At 41.9% G+C, this 21,827-nt stretch overlaps 1 protein-coding gene across 4 annotated transcripts in view; it reads left to right on the top strand.

The window, feature by feature from the left end:
• LOC124301536 (carbohydrate-responsive element-binding protein) overlaps positions 1 to 21,827 on the top strand; it is a 98,080-nt gene that overhangs the window by 16,098 nt on the left and 60,155 nt on the right. Inside the window, exon 6 of one of the 4 annotated variants that reach the window (XR_006907509.1) lies at positions 16,666 to 17,066. The exons of the other annotated variants lie outside the window; for them this stretch is intronic. The gene's annotated coding sequence lies outside the window, so the exon portion shown is untranslated. Of the gene's footprint in view, positions 1 to 16,665; positions 17,067 to 21,827 lie in introns of those variants that run through there. 4 annotated transcript variants of the gene reach the window in all.

Below are 21,827 nucleotides of genomic sequence, written 5' to 3' on the forward strand. Positions count from 1 at the left end.
GAGCGTCGAATCTAACCTTAGAATAAGTGTCGATCTAACAAGTCATTATCCCCGCGGCATTTTAAGGTTAGATTCGACGGTCATGGGTTATGTTATGTTTATTGAGATTGAGTTTGTTTCGCACTCAGCCGACTATGGCGCTGTAGGTCTCTCAGTGTTGCCAACATAACTGTCTAGTGTAAAAAATTAGCCGTCTCAGATTCATTGTACCCAAGTGTACCTGCCGTATACGTGCCCACCTGATACGTGCAGATGCAACGGACGATCATTTTTCAAAAGTGAAGCTGGAACTGGCAGCCACGGTTAGCAGCCCGACCTGTTCGGCTTTTTGAAAATAGAAGAATGCATTTCAGTTTTATCCTCGTAATTCTATAAAAGTAGGTATTGAGTGCTCAAGGTATATCGAAAAATGTGGATTTTTCGACTTACTACCTTGTTCGAATGAACGTTAGAATATTTACCTGCTAATTCTGGCCGACAGCTTTAGCCTCGTTTTTCAAAAACATTCAAGTCTCGATATTTTGTATGGACAAAAAGTCTACTTAAATGTAAACTGCTGAAAAATTGCTAGTCATTCTCGTTCGAGGAGAATGGCAAATTGAAGAATCGTAACTTTTTTTGTAGATGTATTTATTTCGACAGTTTTAATGGTTATACCAATTTGTATAATATTGCGTGTCTAAGGGATTAAGGTCGTCAGCGCCATCTTACGACCATTTGCTGTTGAAAAAGGCAAAAGGGCGTACATTTTTTTTTATCGTATCTAGGCTTAAAACATCAAATACGGTCAGAAACGTTGAAATTGAGTAACAGTTTAATTAAGGAGCCGCGGACCTGGCTTGTAAATATCCATTTTATGACGTCATAAGCACTTACAGCGCTTCTGGACATTCAACGTTCAACAGAGGCCGCTCATTTCATTGGCCAGTTACGTCAGATCCGACCGATAAAATCACTTACAAATCGAGACAGACTTTTTGTGGATCGTGAGAACGGGCTTTTGTCACCTGCAAATTTCGTTGTCGAATCGTGCCATATTTACGGAAAGATAATCGATGGAATAGGTCACCTCGGATCACGCGTGTGCTTTTATACGTCTGTATCTTCCTATCGAAAGTGAAAAAAGTTCCGAATTCGTAGAAGCGAATATTCCACTAGTCGGTAGTTTCGATCGGCCGTGCTTGATGTGATGTGATTTTATTTATTTCACCATTATTCATAATAAATATTATCAGCGATCCACGTTAGCAATGACTGAGATACAGACGTAAACTTTTATTCAACCTACGATTCAATAATTTATCTAGTCAGATTCGTACCCCCGTTCCATCACGATTCGACAAGGAAATTTCCTCGCTTCTGAAGTCACCAAATATATATATGACACGCCGGGTCAGCGAATTACGACCTTCTGCTACTGATTCAACCATATAAACCTACATCGATTAATTCCTTAAGGTCGTATATGCCAAAATAATTGTTTTCACTTCTCTCGGCCATACGTATAAATTCATTAATTAAAAGCAAATTGTCGTATGTGCTGATAAATATGACTTTTTGGCCCTGATAAAAGTTGTAAAAATGATTTGGTACGGTAATTGCATTTTGGCGTAACCGCCAAAAGTTATTATTGTTATTCTTGTCATTCCGATAAGCTTGCAAAAAAAAAAAAAAACAATTGGCAGTTACGACCCTTGTCGTTTTAACTACGAGAATTTTCTTTTTTAAGATTTATGAATTTTCGCAGATTTCGATTCATCTATCGGTTTCAATGGTTTTTAAAGCGTTTGAAAAAAAACAACGGTGGTTACGACCCTCTGTTTTGATATGTTTTTTTTCACGTGTACTCGATAATGGAAAAAGGTTGTATTTGCCTAACATACGACCGTTTGCTTTTATATTTTGAAATGCTTCATTCCAATTGAATTATATGTTCGGATCATTTTCAAAGCGAATAGTGAAAAAAAAAACAAAAAAATTATACACCCTTTCGTCACTAAAATCACATTTTTGGTGGTTACGACCTTATGTCGCGATATATAAAGAAAACTATCGAATCCTTTCGAAAACTTTTAGTATTCATGACTATCGGTATTAGAAACTGCGGCTGTAACTCCCAGACCATGTATACCCTAAAGATTCAAACACGAGGTTTTTCTGGAAATAATAACTGCATAGAACATAACTCTTTAATAATTATATTAGAAACGAAACTTAACGTACGAGACACATGCCACTTTACGCTTTCACAAATGTAATACTTTGTACTTCACAAATTGTGTATAGGACTAATTACTGTGCCGTTGATAATGATCGTTGTATCGGCGCGAGACTAATCATAGGTAACATTTCAAAGAACTGTTACACACTAGCCAGGGAAATGAATTTTATACTATTACCGTGGCACAATATCTGAAATTATGAAATTATCAATCAATTGGTTGTAATTTATAAGATGCATTGTTTAGCATGTTGAGGAAAATTTCAGCGCTTAGCATCTAGCTTTTGGGATTCAGAGATATCGAATCACGACTCATGGAGTTCGGGTCTTTTCTCGAACTGAATGATCCGATTGAATTTCTCGTAGAGTTCTAAGAAATTTATCGAACGATGTCAATCGTTACCTCATATCGCAATACCGTCAACTTGCTCGGCGATAATTCTTCTCGCACAAACGAAACTTTTTGTTCAACAATAAGATGCCACAAGACTAGAGAGAGGAGTGTGAATTCGACGCTTTGACATCAAAGACGCTACTTCAAGGCGTCGGTAACATCAGTTGACAAAGCTTCAAAATTTCACTTCACATTTACTCACGACACATCGCGTGCTTAGGTACCGTATGTAATACAATATCATAGATCCGTCATGTAGAGTTGGCCATTATTGGCAGGTTCGAGGGACTCGACAAACCACACGTCGTAACTTTCTTGAGAACGTGACTGAATTTAATTAAGTCTCTCGCCTGGCAGCGGCGCTGCTTCTAGCCATTGAGCATTGCGTTAAAGTATAATATAATGACGTTACGTTTCTGCCGCGGTGGGTAGCGCATATGAATCACGACATAGTTCTTTACTGGCGCCAGAGTTCCGACCTGACGGTGACCAGCCGACCGCCCCGAAGAGATCGCTGAGAGCCATATCGAGTCATACGTAGGTACTGTAAGGTTTTCCACTTGCTGTGGGCTCGTCGCATTATGGAAGGAGCTTCGACGTTGTTCCTCGAGCCATGTGCGAGCAGATGATCAGGCGGACCGTTTACCGGTAATCGTTGAACGCGAGTGGGCGCCGCACATAAAAGAAAGACTAACGAGATAAGTAAGTAGGTGTGTACCTTGCCTGGACTCACCTTCGCCAACGGATAGTATCGATAATTAAAGCCCCCAATTTGATAGTCGCCATTACGCAATGGAAATTAGGTATTGTGTACAACGTGTTTAATTTATCGTCTTGACTTCCATCGCCTCTGTAAGTGTAACCCTGGGTTCACTTGATTCGTGGTTCGTTAACCCAGACAGAGGCAACCCAACGACGTAACTTGTATGCCCGCTTTGACTCGACTTCACGAGTCTGGTCAAGCATGGATCTCAGGCCCACCGGTTCGACCGGCTCGACTTATCGAATAGATCTATATCCCATAACGTTCTAAATTGTTCAATTAATCCCATATAGCGGGAATTAAGAGCCGTCTGTATAAGTTAAAGTAGGTACTGATTAAAACGCCACTTTTCGGATCGTGCAACTGTTTCTCAAAATGTGATCAGCTCACTCGAAGTAAACCCTAGTCGGCTCGACGAACATTTCGTTAGACATGTTCACGTAGTCAATGAAACTTTTTACTAATTCGAACAAATTGCCCGATCGTCCGGACATGTTTCGAGCACTTTCTACGTTTAAAGCATCCAAGCTTTCACCGCCAGCACACTTGATTCGATTTACACTTGCTGCTCACAATCAGTGCTAAAAATTCACTAGGTACCTTACTGTACTTAAATACATCGTATGATATATACGGTAACCTTTTCACTGTTTGGTACGTACTTGAGTCATTTATACCTACTGACCAGTTTATACAACGACTATTGATCGATTCATATTTCAAAAGAATTGACACTGTACCGAATGACTGAAGCTTTTTTCTATTATTGTCAATTTTCCGCTAAAGACACAAGCAGTTTTGCACTCACGATAAATGTTGCAGATTTGTGAGTCGGTTTATTCGGACTGACGAGCGGTGCTCAGCATCGCCAACTGCAAGAAATTACTCTTTGATTCAAAGAGTCAGGTTTCTCGCAGCCGCGAGTTCAAAAGATCACAGAGCTTTAAGATCAGCGATCGCTGGCGTATAACAAAGGCACCTATTCGTCGGACCGAGCCGCGGAGTTTGAGATCGTACGATAAGACAGAATATGCGAGTTCCACTTCGATGACGAGAGTTCTATAAAATCTAGACTATACGACGCGACGTTACGTTACCATCGTATGGAATTTCTTGCACAAATCATAGACTGTACTTATACGGGTCGGCATATATTGAAACGGAGAAACTGCAGTATAGGAGGAATGCGGAATAATTGCGTTAATTTTACGAGCATACGTGGCCGGATAGCATACCATCTATCTGCCTACCGCGGGTATTAAAATAAGAAATCGTTTCTCGACTCGGATGACCGTTCAAGTTCTCGTGAAGAGTAAAGAATAATTCAGCGACTCCCACGTTTACCGAATCGCGTATTTCTCTTCTTAGAATTTTATTTTTCTCGAAATTTTTCGCGGTTTAGTGTTTATTAAAACTACAAAAAAAGAAACACTCCAACGTTCTCTTGAACCAGGGACCCGAAGAAGATACACACGGGGGTTTAAAATATTCATGAATTTCTCGCGATGACAGCTGGCAGGTTTGGCTTGGGTGAAATACACAGGTGTTTCACGATCTTTATGTTCTTTTAGAAAATTTAACCCAGCTTGAGTTTTGGAAATATTCACACGTCTATGGATGTCTTGTATTCATACTTGCGTCAAATTTTTCCTGTATATTTACTCTCGGACTATAATTATACATATATTTTATTTTTCACGGTTCGGCCTTGTGCCACTGCCGCGTAACGAACGACGTCAGCTACAACTCGCGAACAACGCGACTCTGTACTTAAACCAAAGTAAATCCTGCTAATGAGTAAGGACGCACCTCACACAAGTCATTCTGTATACACGTGCGCATTCTGTACCTCTATAATGATATGAGTACGCGAATAACCCGACCGGTCGAGGCTAGAGATGCAGAATCTTGTAGAATTCATCGCCCTCGCAATTCTGTACCGAACAGATGATTCACAGGAAACTTTGATCTTTCTTAACGTATCGCGAACTTAGCCCGAAACGTATAATTGTCATTAACGAGATTCTCGGACGCAAGAATTCGATTTGCAGGTTTCTTCCTATCGCGTTTGTAGTCAATAGTTTAACAGCGATTATAGTAGAGAGACAGACGCCTGTGAATTAATTCTTAGATTTTTATTTGAGAAGTTTTATTTTTATTTCTTTTATTCTTGATGTAACTAATGGTTTTTGTATCGTGTGCAAAAATTAGAGAATGTTAATGTGAAATATTGCGATTAGCTGTTGGTTTTTTTATAAGCAATTATCGTTCCTCAGGCACGAATGTTTCGAAGAATTCCTAAATTGATCTCGGAGTCCTGACATACATTATTAACAGGAAGTGAAGATAAATGTTGCGACAATTCAAAAACGTGTCATCGCCAAAGCATGCGAACGTGCTCAACCGCGTTTCACGCACTGAAATCAAGTTTATATTGCCATCTAAAACCAATCGAGCCATGGTGTGCGAGTTGGATATTCGTACAAATCACACGTGCAGAAGTGTCTGAATTTATTACACTTCACGGTACCGATGTAACGGATAATTTGTCAGTCGGTTGCATCCGTCTCTTTTGCGCACTGCGAAAAATTTCATTTGTTACAGAAACTAGAAATATTCAGTAAAACAGGTATCGTTGAAAAAACTGTTCGAATATTGTTGGAATTACGAAAAACGAGGTACGCGTAACCATTTTGCGATATTGTCGATCCTTTTTTTGGTAATTGCAACGCTAAATCAATTTGTTCGGTTTACTCTACTTTTTTAGTTAAATAAGGCTTTAGCATCAATTTATTGTTGCACAAGCATTAATTTCTCGCAACAGTTACAAGAAAATATAGTAACGGTGATCGTAATGAGAAAGAATAGTGAGAGATACTAAACTTTTTGGTAACAGCTAGAAAACTGATTTTCATTTTCTGCCTAGAACTATATTTTTCTATTGTGGTAAAAAATGAAAATAGTTACAGACTGAGCGGTAACCGAAACTAAAAATTTCTCTCAGTGTAGACTTCGATTACTTGTTTTTTCAACTTATCGTTTCTCCAATAAAACAGTTTTCCTATCGATCGATTAATCGGATTTTTAAAATAAATGGTTTTTTCTACCAACCGATCGATCATCCATATCAACGAATCGTTTTTATCATCGATCCATTAATCCACGGCCATTCCAATTCTTTTTTTCTTTTTTTTTTTTTTTGCTGTACAAATCGGTCCTTCCAATTAATCGATCCTTTTAACAAACCGTGCTTCCGACTTATCGACAAATCGGGCAGCCCCAGGAAATAAACCCAACCTTTGTTCACACGGAGACTGCAACGTTAATTGCGCGTCGAATGAAAAGGCGGGAACGGTTGGCGGCCCTGCATTGCAGGCGTTCGGCAAACCGTGCCTTTAGGAACGCAAAGGTGTTCTACGTCGCACGGTAGCACCGGCGACCGGGTTTGGCGCGAACCTCCGGACTGGCTGCATTCCGGAGGACGGCTTGGCCGACTGCGCTGGCGCCATGATACACGAGAGTCCGGAGTCGGACAGCTCGACACAGCGAGGCGGTCGCATGCGGCTGCACAATGCGGATCCACTCCGCAAATAGTCGATCTTGCAGAAACGAGGGGCCGCGATTTGCGTCGATCTCTCCCCTTCCCTGCACATCGCGTCTCGACTATTTGACCGGTTTACCGTGTCGCCCCGATGATGTCACTCGGTTACTCGCACTCACCTACCTTGGAATCACCTGGGCTCGATGGGCGAGATGTAATATCGTCCAAGAGTCGTCGACCCACCAACGCGTCGTAAACAACGGTTAAGATTGCGGAATTTTTAAGAGAAGGAACTCCGGCTCCGATCTATAGACCCGGTTGTCCCGGTTCACGGAGATTTACTCACTTTTTATCTACGACCTGCAACGGTCCTCGAGATAACTGGAACAGTCGTAGTGCGAATGGATATCCTTCCCGGTTGAGATACGACGGGCGATGATTGCGAGCTGTCGGATTAATCACTTGATATGAAAAACGGAACTTGTTTGCAGATACAATTTATTCGGTCTAGAGCAATTTTTACGAGTATGGAATGTTTCGCCAGATGTTTTTTACCGATTGACAAATCTGAGATGATCGGCAATGGCTCGAGAAAAAGAATTGGGCGTCACGTAAGTTTACTTGAAAAACTCCAGTCTGAAGAGGAGTGATTCTATCGTTCATTGAACGGCGACTAATCGAAATGAAAATATTGGTCGAAGCCATTCGAACCTTGTGAAGATCCACTTAATAGTGTAATTATAAAAAATTAATTCCATCAGCACCGACAATCCAGAAACTTAACCCAACGATGCATCTTAATTTTATCCTTCCGCGTTCTCTTCGCCTCTTGGCATGACAGTAGTTTTTGATTTCAAACTTTGAAATGCATTTCCAGTGTCTCTTTGTTTCCCGGTGACTCAGGTTATAACAGTGAATAACGAATTCTCGATGATCATGCATTCACTTCCGCATATAAAATGTCACGACGACGCCCGGAACAACCGGACGGCGCCAGAGTTTCGAAGGTGCAGGTATACCATAACAGTATAACGTACGTACGATGCGATTCCCTTCAAGATGGTTTCGTTGTTGCCGGAGATGTAGTTCCTTCCTTGGCGCCCGGCCCATGGGACGCATAATAATGATCCTTCTCCAGAACCCGAAGGGCTCGAGTCATCCTCGTGAATACAGTCGAGGATGTAACGTAATTCGAAGAATTTTGATTCGTTGAGGTTCCAAAGAAAGAATCTCACAGTAAGTCAATACACGATTTGAAGTTCGTGGCCCAGGATGATAGCCATGTAGAGATTCGTCGGTTGGGGTCAGTAAATGACATGATGTCCGTTTGGCCAATATGTCCATAATGTCCAACACCGACGAATCCCTGCACGGTAAGTCGATACACGGTGTAGGATCAGATTTGGACACCGCGATGTCTGAACCTTGAGTTTGGAGGCCAAGACTGCCGCCCTTACGTTTCCAACGACTCGGTTACAAGCGTGTCGCTTATACGGGCATGCCCTGTTGGTAGGTACACGCGTAAAGTCAAGCCAGCGATGACTTTTATGCTAATGTGGTAGGCACGACAGGAAGTAACTACGAGCCTAGGCGTAATGAATTACTAATCAGTGGAGTTTAGCTTTCAATGAACAGTTATCGCGCCCCCCTCTCCGATGTTTTACCTACCGCTCGACACGCCGCTTCAAGGTGTACGAGGTCTCCTTAACCCGAGGGTTTCGTTCTATTCACTGTGTTTCTCCATCCGATTCCCGCTATCATTAAATCTTCGTCAATAAAACGAGAATTTTTCGGTTTTCGGTGCGTATAATCTCGGGCGGATTCAGCTGCTGCAGGAGATTGAATATTTATTTATACCGATGTGTATAGGAAATATGCCCTGGCTATGCATCTGTACCAAGCCACGTGTCTCTAAATATACATTCTTTCACAAAAATAAAACTCGCTTGATCCAAAAATATGTACTTAACAGACACTGGTATTTAGATATATAAATATATATATATATACATATTGTACCGAAAGATCACGTTAAATATAACGTCCTAGATTATCGTACGTGCTACCATTTATGTTATTCCAGTTGCAGTTGCGCGTTAACTGCACTTACATTTCTCAAATTCGACGGAACGCTCGTTCGTCTACAACTGGTTTTTAACGGTGTATTTATGACTCTGAGCAGATTTACTGCCAATTCTTATCTGTTTTCGCCAGTTGTAAATTGAAATATCCAAAACTCATTTATTGCTATTTTCATCACCAGAATATTTATTGGCCGTTTTTTTTTCATCTGTTTTGACTGTTTTTAGAACGAAAATATTCGGGTTGATTTAATTGCCTTATTAAATGTATAGATTTTTGCGTCGAATATTTAGAAAATTGGAGTAGGGATTCCGGTTGAGTGAGTATGAAAATGTATCTTCAAAGAAGCTTTGCCATCTCGTAAATCTATAAAATACTTCAGCGAAGTTTTGCATGAAGTTTCATCGCTAAAGCATTCGCGGCCTATTAATAGCTAAGCTAATGTTACAAAACTACTAACAGTAGGATCTGAACGTTGTAACAAATCATAAACTCGACAACTACTTATAGCTATTCGTTATTTGTTTAGTCACTATGACAATGCAGCTGGCATAACGAGTCAAAGAAAGTTACCGATAGCGTTAATTCTAGATAATTTATTGTAAAAGTGTCATTAGCTTTCATTTGAAGTATCATTCGTTTGAAGTAGCTTTCAGTCGGAGAATTTATTCAAATCTATTTCTCTGCAACGTTTGTTAACGTTTTACGAAAGCGCGTGATTTCTCCTGATAGCGACTCACAATCAGTAATTCTTTGTTCTATTGATAGTACAGGTATTATATTTTCAAGCTGAAGAAATAATTCTGTATTGTCTTAGAACTCCGACTCGTTCTATAATAATTACTCGTATCTTTGTATTTTCGCACCGTACTCGAACGATAATTTTCTGCAAATATTATTGGAACTGGTTTTGATACACAAATTATTTGCACATACCTGAACAGACTTGAAATTCCTTGCAAAATAGCAGTAGATCTGAAAAGTATACGTGCCTGAATTTTCGTACATAGGTAATTCACAAAAACTTGAGAAGATTTACCTCGTCGTAAGTAAAATCTCATGAGAGGAAGGCGATGACGGCAGATACAACTGATATCGAATTGTAGCGTGACTACAGGAGAGAATTTCTTGGCCTATTCTGAAAACCGAAAACAGAACCATGGCAATTGCGTTGACCCCGGTGGTAGACTCTCGGCCAAAATGTTTGGACCTCGGGTACAAACGATTTGACGAATGCGCTATATCCGGAATCCTCGTGACCGCAGACACAGCCGGTTGGGGTGTATATTCGGAGATCGTCTGGTTTTAATAGTCCGGGAAAGTTGTGCCAGAGCCTCTCGATCCCGTACGCGTCTGGACGTAAATATAGGCTGGTCTATTACCGTGCAGAGTATTATACTGCACATGCGGAACACAAGACGCGGGAATGAATTCATCTCATCGTGTCAGTCGGGATTTTGTACCGCATGGATACCGCGTCACTCACGCTTGCGGTTTGTCGCAGTCATCGGTGTGCGAATTAATTTGAGAAGGGTTAGCGTTAGCACGGTTCCTTACATTATTCTGACAATGACTGCACGACGATGATAAATGCGAGAAAAAGTATTGCGTGAAATCCCGGAGATTTTGAGTACGGCGATTACTTAGGATTCAAAATTTTATGTACGTTAGAAAAAGCTCCAGCTGCGCGTAGCGCACAAAACGATACCGTACACGGTGCATGAATAATATGACTCTCGGATAGACGATGTGCCGTGTCTTTTCTATGGTATCGTATTATAAGTACCGGGATATTGCTTTTCCTAGCCATCCCCGGATGCGACGATCCGAAGTAAACACTTAGGAGAGTTTCATTTTTATATAGTCGGTTGGGAATTCTGGTAAAATGGGCATAGCTAAATATCGTTGAAATTACATAAGTAACTGATTAGTTGACTACATTTTTTTGTTTTTTTCTTTACCAAGACAATACAGTACACTAACCATAATCGGAATAAATTGCAACATGTGCTGAATTTTCGAATTACAGTTTCAAAATTTATTTTCATATTGTACATACCCAGAGGTATAAATTTTATTGTTTTGTTAGAGAATGAAAATAGTTAGGGACTGTGTGATAATCACGGTAAGAAATTTCTCTTGGTACAGTTGTACCGTACAGGAAGTCATTTCTGTCCCACGTATCTTCCATATGCCGTGGATCCGTTTTCTGCATTTTACTCTTTCTAGACTTATTGGAGGTGCCCGTTTTCTCCACTAAGAATTACTCAATTTATGTCGTATTACTGGAGCATCTTGTTGAAAAGTTGATATCGCCTTTCTCATAGAATTGAACAATACTTTTAAATTATGCTACCATATCTTCAACAATTTTTTAGCTAAATTTCATCCGTTTTTTTGATCATGCACTCTCTTCAGAACCCAGTCGAAATCCTGTATACATAATTGATTTCGTGTATTCAACACTAAGAGAAGCGATGTAATTGGTAATCCCACTATTCAAATGTAGTAAAAATACCCGACTATTCGCATAGATTTAACTATTCGTGTAATTGATATTTCAGCAGTGTATATAGTTAAAATATATTTATTTATACCGAATGCTTAACTCTCTTAGTGTATATATACACACCAGTTTTTAGAAATAAATTATCGGAACCGATCTCTGACTTTCTATCATATGTGTGAAAACTGGTAATTAGTGAGAATAACGTCACTTGAAAATAATGAATAACGCTTTCTTTGGGATCATAATGACATGTGTGATAATCTAATATTAATATTCAAGAATGATTACATACCAATTACAGAACAGGGTAGTTTTGAAAAATTCTCAAATAAACGTATTTATTATTATCGCGTGCTTAACGAAACAGTTACTATAATATAAAATTTCGTATTGTAGAGACTCGTGACTACAATTAATACTATATCTTACTCTTCGTCATATCGCTGGGAACGAATTTGAGTTATGTAGTACAACTTTACTCTACGCTCCTGTGTAAGAGTTCAAACGATCGTTCGCAACTTGTTGTCAACAATCATACTTGCGTATATTTGAAAAATACTTCTCAACTCCGGTCAGAATTTGTATAAAATTTCGCCAGTCCACTTTCTACTGCTAAGTCAACGTTCGCCACATAAATCAAGGGGTGTTTGACCTGAGCAAAAATTGACACCATGATCACGTATTTCGTGATTACTCACATTTTGTAGAGTGATTACGAGAAATTAATTGACAAATAAATTTCACTCTGATAAAGTGATTTCTCATGATTTTTAAAATTACATACGATTGCTTAAGATCACAAAGAGCTTCCTGCAACCCTAAATAATTGCTCGTAATTACCAACGATTACTTCGACGATCACTAATCCAGAATGTTGTTTTAATATTACCGATTTCAGTGTGATATCGGAGATGACGAAATGATTTCTAATGATATTGACACCTCAATCGTCTCGGTGAAACATCCCTTGACGCAGATCCTTGATCAAGAAACCAGCATATCAGCTTCCGTGACAACGGGTGACAGAAATTCAACTCCGACGATGATTTAGGGTTATTTTTTGAGCGTCTTTCCTACATCATACTTTTCTTTTTTCACGCTGGTCGAATTTTTCGCGCCGGCGGTAAATTCAAATTAACCGAATCCGTCCGACGATTGTATATGGCGAATACCGGGCCGTGTGACGTACGGCTAGTAAAAGTGTCAAGTATTTCTGCAACGGTGAGCAACAAAATGATTTAGCGAGTAAACAGCGTCGCGGCGCTGCGCGGCCCTGGGGCGTCGCGAGGTGACGGGGATGCCAGCTGGACGTCGGCGCCAAGGCGTCGGTGCGATGCGTCCTTGTTTTGTAGACGCGCGCCATCTCGACGTTCCAACGTCCCCCTCCCCCCCCCCTCCCCGCCCTCTCTCACCGATTTCCCTTCCCTTCCCCATCCCTGGCCCCTCCCTTTGCCCCGAGACAAATACGTGCAGGTGCCCCGCGGGTGGAATAGAAATGGACCACGTTTTGGTATATACCTATATACAGCACGTGGTGAAGAGGAGGCGGCGAGAATTCTACCTAGCGAGGTATTCGAACAGCACTAGAGCTCGTCGCTTGTACCAGAAATATATCGAGTATGACCGAAGACAGAGCTTAATAATGTTGTGAAATTTGTCAAAGTTGACGATCACGGCATTCGCCGTAGTACGATGAAAAGTATCAATCAGATTTTATCAGCAATTTTTTAATCATTTTAACGAACGGTGATCATTACGGAGCTGACGTGAGAGCTCGAGTTGACCAATCGAAGTCAGTGTCTTTTTACGAAAATCGCAAGAAGTTGACAATTCTTGCAAAATATTTTTCATCGTTTGTCAAAGAATAGCCGACAGACTTCAAAGTCGGAACAAAAAGCAGAGAAGATAAAAAAAATGAGAAAACTTCCCACTACTGTGTGGGAAACGCTAATTTACCTTGAAAGAAGGAAAAAATAAAAAAAAAAAAAAATAGAAACATTTGTTGACTTACTTGACGTCTTCCAAAGCGACGAGTGAAAAATATCACCGCGAAGCCCTTGAAAAATGATAATATAAGTTTACCTCACATAATTCACCAAGTTGGCAACGGTGAATTCCAATCCCTGCAACCGTGCAGTATACACATATAAACGCATACGCATATCGCGTAACAAAGATTTGCGTAATTAATTCATCAGCGAAGACAGTGAACGCGATGGGATGCAGATTCCGTGCAGTGATCTTGATTTTATTCTGGAAAATATATAAACATATACGTATAATATATGCATGTATACACCTATACATGTATACGTATCTGCGAAGTGGTACTTAAGATCAAGACTAACAAGCTGGTAGCTCAAGGTGAAAGACAGAGAGCGAGAAAGAGAGCGGCAGAGAGAGAGAGAGAGAGAGAGAAGTTTACACGAGACGAAATTTTTTTCATCACTTTTTCGGAGCATGACTTTGGAACACGAGGAATGTGTTTGAATTGAGGACGAATGCCTCTGGCCTCGCGTCTCCTGTGTCAACTAATGTCTCACATGGCTTGTAGCTTTTACGTAGACGTCGAAAGAAATCGGTTGAGCTACTTATTGGTCCAGGACTACTGCGGACGTTACGTGGTTCGGATGCGGTGGATCTTTTTTCGATGACCACTTTTTCCGCTCCTGTCTGCAGTGGCTCCGTCTTCTTTTGATTGACTAGATTTGAACTCTTCACGTAACCTCCGAGGCACGTTTTCACGTCCCGCTCCTCCCACTTCGAGTTCGCGGTGTAGGAGTCTGTTGACTTGAACAAATTGTGGAACAAGGCTGGCTCCGAAATAACTACTGTCATATTAGAAATATCCGAAGGAGACACGATTGAAAATAGATTGACTTGTTGGAACCCTCGGGATAGTGAGAATGTACACCGTTATAGGCTGGCCTGATGTACTTTCTTACGACGAATAGTGTGTCTGTGCTTTCTGTATCTTGGTTTCGATCTCGAGAAGTTGACCTCTCGCTTATTGATATTCGATCTTGATTATTTGGAATCTTGGAATCATTTCGCAATACCTACCATTCAACCTCGCAGGAATTGGAGCTAATGACGTGTGAAAATATCATGTGACGCATGTACTTTTAGAGGTGAACAAATATATCGGTGTTTCCCTAACCTGCGGCGACGGACAAAAGTTGAAAGGATTTAACTGTGCCCGGAATCTTCGAGCCATCTGAAAATTGATATTTTTCATCACTCATTGTATTCCAACGAAATAACTGAGAACTATGATCTTCTTTCCTTCTTTCGCACACTAATCAAATTTCATTTGAATAATCGTTGAGCTCGTCATTATAATAGAAAAAATTGAGAAATAAAAGTCTCTCTAAAGATACATTGTCTTTCACACTCGGGTTTGCAAATGATTCTAGAAAAAACTGAAGTTCACAAAAAGAATACGTTTCTAAACACAAAATCCAGTGTTCATAATCAATTCCAAATTATGTAGTAATTTTTTGCTGACTTAGTGAAGTGAGCCGTAACAGTTATATGCTAATGGGGCTATCACCGCTCTACAAAACTGCAGCCTGTGATGAAGGAAGACCATTAACAGCGAGTCCCGAGTACTAAATCCCCTAAAATTGGTTCAGTTCCAAAGCAAAATCTGCATTTTCCACAACTAATTTTATACGTCCAATGCTAGTATTAAATAATCGCAAAATACGGCGTAGCCTCGGTTTCCAAGATTCTTAAAAAGGTCGGAACGCAAAACGAGATTCAGGACTGGTTGGCAAAAAGACTACAAGGCAATGGCGCGAAGGAATTGTAGGTTGAGAGAAATTGGTATGGAGGTGAGAAAAGGGGTGAGCCGCGTGCCTGCGTGGGTGGCGCCAGATGTCGCGAGGCCTGAAATCTTTACGTAGGTATCGTTCGTGCGGTCACGACACACGGCTGTGGTATCAGCCGAGGCATTGGAACCGCATATTGTATTTCCGTAGAGATGCAAGCCGTGGCGATACTTAGCCGTCCTGAACTGTACAGTACCTAGAAGTTATGACCTTGTTTACGAAAAGCTTATGCGGTGCACTCCGCATCGTGATCTAATTAACGCCGATGGTGCGGTATAAAGTGTCTGGATATCCTCTTAGTGAACAGATATCGGTAAATGTTTCCACGTCGTTGAAGATTTTTCTGTTTCTCTGGGAAGGACTTGTCACCGATCGATACTTCGATGGTCGCTGAACGGTGAGCTTGGGATCTTGTGACTTCGGCGGTGTGACGATAGGAGTTGGTCTCCTCGTAGCCTAGCCAAGTTGCGAAAACGTCTTTTGTTTTCGCAGCCTGCAGCAGAAGACTCTCGATCATTTTCTGAAGCCGCTAACTGCAGCAGTCAAACAAAAGACCGTCTCTCGTGCCAAGTGAAGTCAAGTGCCACTGTAGTAAGAGCAACTTAATAGCCCGAGCTGACGCTGATGCTGACCGCAGATGCGGTTCTTCGTTGGTACGGAGGAAAACTTGTAGTTACAACCAGTTTATAAATAAACTCGCACGTAACCAATGAGTTCGTCAAACGTTCCTCTCTGCCAGATGTGGAGAACTGCCCGCAACTGCTTTTCCGTGGAACGCAAGTGTCGCGGAAAATTCATGAGCTTCTAACGAAAATTGCGAGGAAGAGGATGTCATAAGGATGTCCAACCGTTCATTTCAAGAAATGATGATGGTACGGAACTGTGGTTACGCAGTAATTGGCGAGCTCTGCTGTCAAAAGTAGGGATCATTTTCTCTAGTTTTCCTTGAATGGGAGGCAAATCTAGGCCACGAATTAGGGGCAGTTAGAAAGATGCAGGTTAAGAAAATACAGGCTCTGCCATATGCGCCAGGTATCGTACTTTCTATATCTTCCACTGTTTGAATATAAAAAATTCCAATTTGACCTGAAAATCGAGTGACATCTCTTCGGTGAGGAGGATAAGCGCAGCACAGTGTTGCACTCGCTAAAATTTAGTTTTCATGGTTACTTGAAAATCAGTTTTCCATCAAATAGTCACGGCTATTATTGAAAAATCTGTATGAAATTGAGCTTGTGATGAAAAAAAAAAAAAAACAAATAGAGATATACGAACATCCTGTTTCTCCTTTGTTCAGTGACATTTTCACGCTCAAATTACAGACAGATCGGCATCCGGAAAGTGGTTCCGTGATTGACGTATAACAGCGGCAGTCGCGAAGAGTCTCGGAGTGACTCACCTGCGAGTGCGCCATTCCACGACGATGTCTGCTAGGAACTTGGCACGGATCTCTAACGTTGCAAGGAATGAGGAGTTGTTTGCGAAATAGTTCACGTCGTACGTGTTGCGAGATTTGAGAAAAAAATAGCAGTTTTCGAACTACATAATACATCGTACCTATTCTTGTATACTTCACTGTGTTATTTGGGTAACGGGAAATGACTCCTCTTCACTTACCTACTTCCTTACGTTGTCAGGGTATAAAACCGGGTTTGCAATAATACACGGTTAGCGTTCCAAATATTCAGGGATGCCGAACCTCATTCGGTTGATTGATCGCCATCAGTTTATGATAGTTATATAGAAATGAACAAACCACTGGTATTTGCCGAAATAACTCGGTTTTCGAACGGTTCGAAGTTGATTGCTGGTTGGGCCTCAATTATCAGGATCTCTTCCTATCCCAGAAAGACACCTCTTCCGTATATGAAAACGGAAGAATTTTCACAGAGTTTCTCTGAACAGGAGTATTCTTGAGATGCGAGATATTGTTCAATGATTCCAAATCCTTTCACCAGAATTGAATTAACTTTTCCAAATAATGTTTAACCATGTCCTCTATGTTTCTAGAACTCCTATCCAGGAAGTTTACAAAAAATTTAAATAATTTCACTGGAAGATCATCATTTGTTCACCGTTACAACACCGCACTCACCATGTTACCGATCAACCATTATCCAAAATGTGCTTCACGGGGCCGGGACTTTAATTAAACCCCCTGATATTTTATCGTAGCTCTAAAAATTCCGGTTTCTCATCGTGCCCCTCATAAAAACGAACAGTATCCAGAGCGCGCAGCGCATGCTCTATTCCAAGACAGCATGAATCTGATACCGGGACTCCTGGAGTGCGGTTGGGTGACGAAACGTTGTAAGGTACCGGGGACTTGAAAGTATACCGCCCCCAGTTTCTTCGGTGGAAGAGTGAGCCCAGAACACAGTGGTGCAGGGTAAGCACGAACCAACATGCAGGGAATTCTCATATAGTTATGATTTGTGATCGCTCACCGTCGGCACTTTGTAAGCTGGTTGACCTCCAGCTGGAGCTCGAGACCGGGTTGAATTTTATCCACCATAAGTCCTGCGGGCGAATGGGAGAGACTGCCGCTGCGCCGGGCGCCTGGTTTGCGTTCAGGGATATCGGATTGCGCCTCGGCCCACGTCCTCGACGACGTTCTGATACCGAGGCAAACGTGCGACAGCTCCTATGGTCTCGAATTTTTACTTTATTCGTTCTTCGTTCCTTCTGTTCTTCGTTCCCCGTCTGATATCTCGTATCACGTGGTTCGCGCCGAGGGACCGACGATATCCTCTGTGTTCCAACGGAGCCGCATGCCCTGTAAATCCCCCATAATCCTCGTTGAGCACTGGGTCGCCCCTTTACCTAATGAATGAATGCTTCGCGAGTCGAAGGAGGCAATTAGGCGGCCAGAGGTATACTCCCTTCCTGGAAAGAGGTCGTATCGGTTTCATCGTACAATACCGGCCGAGGTATATTTGGAGTATCGGTGACACACCGGACAATGGGCCGCCACCTGGGTCTTCGGGGTCCACGGCCCTGCCCTCCAGGCCCATTTTCCGGCCCCAGACACCTGTGCACCTTTACCGCACTTTAAAGGCACTTCGGCTCGTGGTCCCCGAGTCGAGACTGTCCTAATGACGCCGTCCGAGACACCTGAACAAGGCTTCTCGGATGCCTAGATCGCTCGACGGCTCCTTCATACCGAAAGTTTGACGGAACAAAAAAGATATTGAAAGGAAATTTAAAAGAATAGCCGGTAATGGGACGACAGACCGGGTAGCCGGATGACTCCTCGGTGATATTTACATTTTACTCGGAAATTTCAACCCTCACCATGTGACCTTATATACGAATTTGGAGTCCCACTTCAAACCTCTGTCATTTACTGCTCGCGAGGCTTTGTAAACGGAAAAACAATGCAGCTTGATCTGCGTGGTTTTAGATTATTACAATTTTTCAATTATCATTGATTCCGAAACTGGAATACGAAAAATAGGGTAAAATCTTTCAAAACTTCTCAAAATATTTAGAGCAATGCTACTTTTGATACATGATTTCCTAATTAAGAGCTTTGAGCAATTTTTGTACCCCTCGACGAAGAGTACAAATTTAATGATTCTGTAAACCATGTACAAGTCAGCATCGTACAAATGCATACCTGTTCCTTCATGCCATAATATACATACATACATATATATGTATATATGTAGACCAAGAGGATAAAAAATCGGCATACAAATTTCCGTAGGCATATATATTGAGCTTAAAATCAGAACTATTCTAGGCTCATTCAAATACGTCGACGCTAATGCCCGTGTAAAAGAAATGGAAGTGTGTGTAGTACTTGTTGAACAATGGGGAGGTGGTTCTATTAAAAATTTGTTTCCCCAAGGTGGGCGTTATTGATATGGAAGAATTCTATATCGATCCTTGAATCACCTTGAATGGCTCCATTCTTTCCATTGTTATTCACCCATTCGACTTTCAAGATTTTCCTCTGTACTCAAACCCAGAAGTGGCTATCAAAGCCTACGATGCTGAAGTTGACGAGTTTTTCAAGAAAGCGACCGAGCCAGGCAAGTTATGACTTTATCGGATAACTGCAGTATAGGTATCTTGTTATGTGTGCAAGAAACGGACCTCTACTTTTGGACGCATGTTGTCACTTACCCGAATGGATGGTATAAAGGCATTTTTTATCTACAGTATTGCTAGACCATCTCATTAGCATTCAAGCGTGAAGTCATCGAACGTCCCTTCGCCTTTATGGATCAAGGTGTCGAAATGGACGATCATGCTTTGCTCGACAATTTGATTTCACTGGTACGTAAAGAATTGCTGATTCTCATGTAAAACTGCAAGTTTATCGTCACTGTAATCACTGAAATTAATGTTTCGTGGCAATGAGGATCCAAGGCATAACGGGCAAAGGTTATACCTAGGGCGAAAGTGGATAAAAGGGTCTTCGAGCAGAGAGGGTGATTGGTGAAGGGACTTTAAAAGACCTGAAAGGGCCTTAAGGAGCAACACAAGCGAGACAAGGGCGGATGCATTTTCTCGGCTGATTATGGGCGCATTGTTTACAACGACGTCACAGTCGAGGGAGGCGGAGGCTCGGATCTTTTGCACAAGGGTACCGCTGAGCATCGCGTACTATCGACCACGGTTCTATTCGGTTTTCCGAATACCGCGAGGCCGAGTCCCGTAAAGCCCCTGGGCACACCGAGACCCCCGTGAGGCCCCGTAAAACCTTGGGAGGCAGGTGGACCGTCAAGCTCCAACGCATAAATCAGCCTCGGGTAAATAGTCCCAACCTTAAACCTGCTTCATTCGTAAATTTCCCTCCCAGACAAAGCGATATTACGCGATGAGATCCGAGGGCGCCCACTTTGTGACTGCCTGCCGGCACAAAGCTTTGAAATCGATACCTCTGACCGTCGAATGCACCTGTTGCGGAATGCGCAGTTGGGCACCTTTTTCGACATCTAACCCGCACTCACGCAAACCTCCTGTTCAGGTAATTTTCATCCCTTTTCAATCCATTGTCTTGGAAATTGAATTAGGGTAATTCCGGGTGCGACGGCAAACTATTTAGTCTTGGTCAACTCATCCCATTGGAAGCGACGGTCATACTCGAGAAATGACTACGCGCCCAAATAGTGGTAGAATCGCCGTGTTTCAGCTGGATATAAAATTAAGAAACATTCACGAGAGATCAATAAGTAACTCACGATGAAACTACTCGGAGATCATTTAAAATTGGATATTCGAGGTCGTGCGCATGAACCAATCTATCGACCGTCAAATTAATTCCATTTTACGTTATGCTGATACTGTCACCTAGAGTCAATGAAATCGTATCTAGTAGCAAGTAGCAAGTGGATGTTGAAACCGTGAATATCGGACGGGTTTAACATTGGATAAGATCATGATTGACACGGAGTAACTTTTGACAGCTGTGTGGCACGCGGGATAAATTATAATAATAAATGCAAGAGCCACGTTGAATCGGCTGGGTTACGAGTGACTCGTCGTATTCGATTGTGCTCGGCGTCAGTCCTCCCGGAGGCGTCGCGGCGCATAATAGCCTCCTAGGTCCTAGGTACATAGAAAACCTTGAGCCGAGGTCCGGACCAAGGTGAAACCTGAAAAACCGAGAACTGTGCCCTTCGTAAATCTACCTCGGGGACAAGATGATACCTTTGAGTCCCGCAGCGCGGGATTGTTTGCTGGCACAAAGCCTTGAAATCGATACTCGCTTTGGTGCAGGTTGTAAAAGTTTTACGTCCACTCGAGGATAGGTACACCACCGCCATGGCACCTGTTGGCCAATAACTTCCTTGCCGGATAGCCGCATTCCCCTTCTCGACACCTCGATCAACTTGGTCCTCGAAAACGTTGAATCCAATATCCTCAACCGTTGACCCAATCCGAAGTGTATAATTCGTTTTTGTGTTAACTTGCGCTCGACCAAAAGCACCGGACACTCGATTATATTCCGATTCACGCATTGTTATACAGTCCTATGAGTTTATGATGTCCTGTACGACACACGCGCGTGTAATTCATCAGGCTATACCGGATTGGAAAGCGGCCAGGAATATGCTTGGTCTTGTTAAATCATGTCCCCGAACGAGTGATGATATTAATCGTGACACGGCAGTAAATGAACTGACTTTTATTACCCGCGTTATGCGTAGAATCTTATGCGACGTTTCGTTAAGACAGGTGTTTTCTATGTTGACGCACGATCACGCACGAATTCAGAGAATAGATTCAACCGTGATGAACTGGAAATAGTGTATTGTGTTACAAATGCTGAAAGTGGACGATTTCCGATGGGTCTGAAGTTTCCAATTTGCGCTATAATGTCACGAGTCAGATATCGCCCGTCCGCACGATATGTGGTACATGCTAATTTTTCCAACACCTGTGCAAGAAAGTTTTATTTGAGAAGCAGCAGAGATGCCACTGGCAGTGCTTGGAATTCAAGTTACGTAACTTACGCTCAATGACGCAGTGC

Source organism: Neodiprion virginianus, chromosome 1 (assembly GCF_021901495.1).
Source record: "Neodiprion virginianus isolate iyNeoVirg1 chromosome 1, iyNeoVirg1.1, whole genome shotgun sequence".
Taxonomy (NCBI): Eukaryota; Metazoa; Arthropoda; class Insecta; order Hymenoptera; family Diprionidae; genus Neodiprion; species Neodiprion virginianus.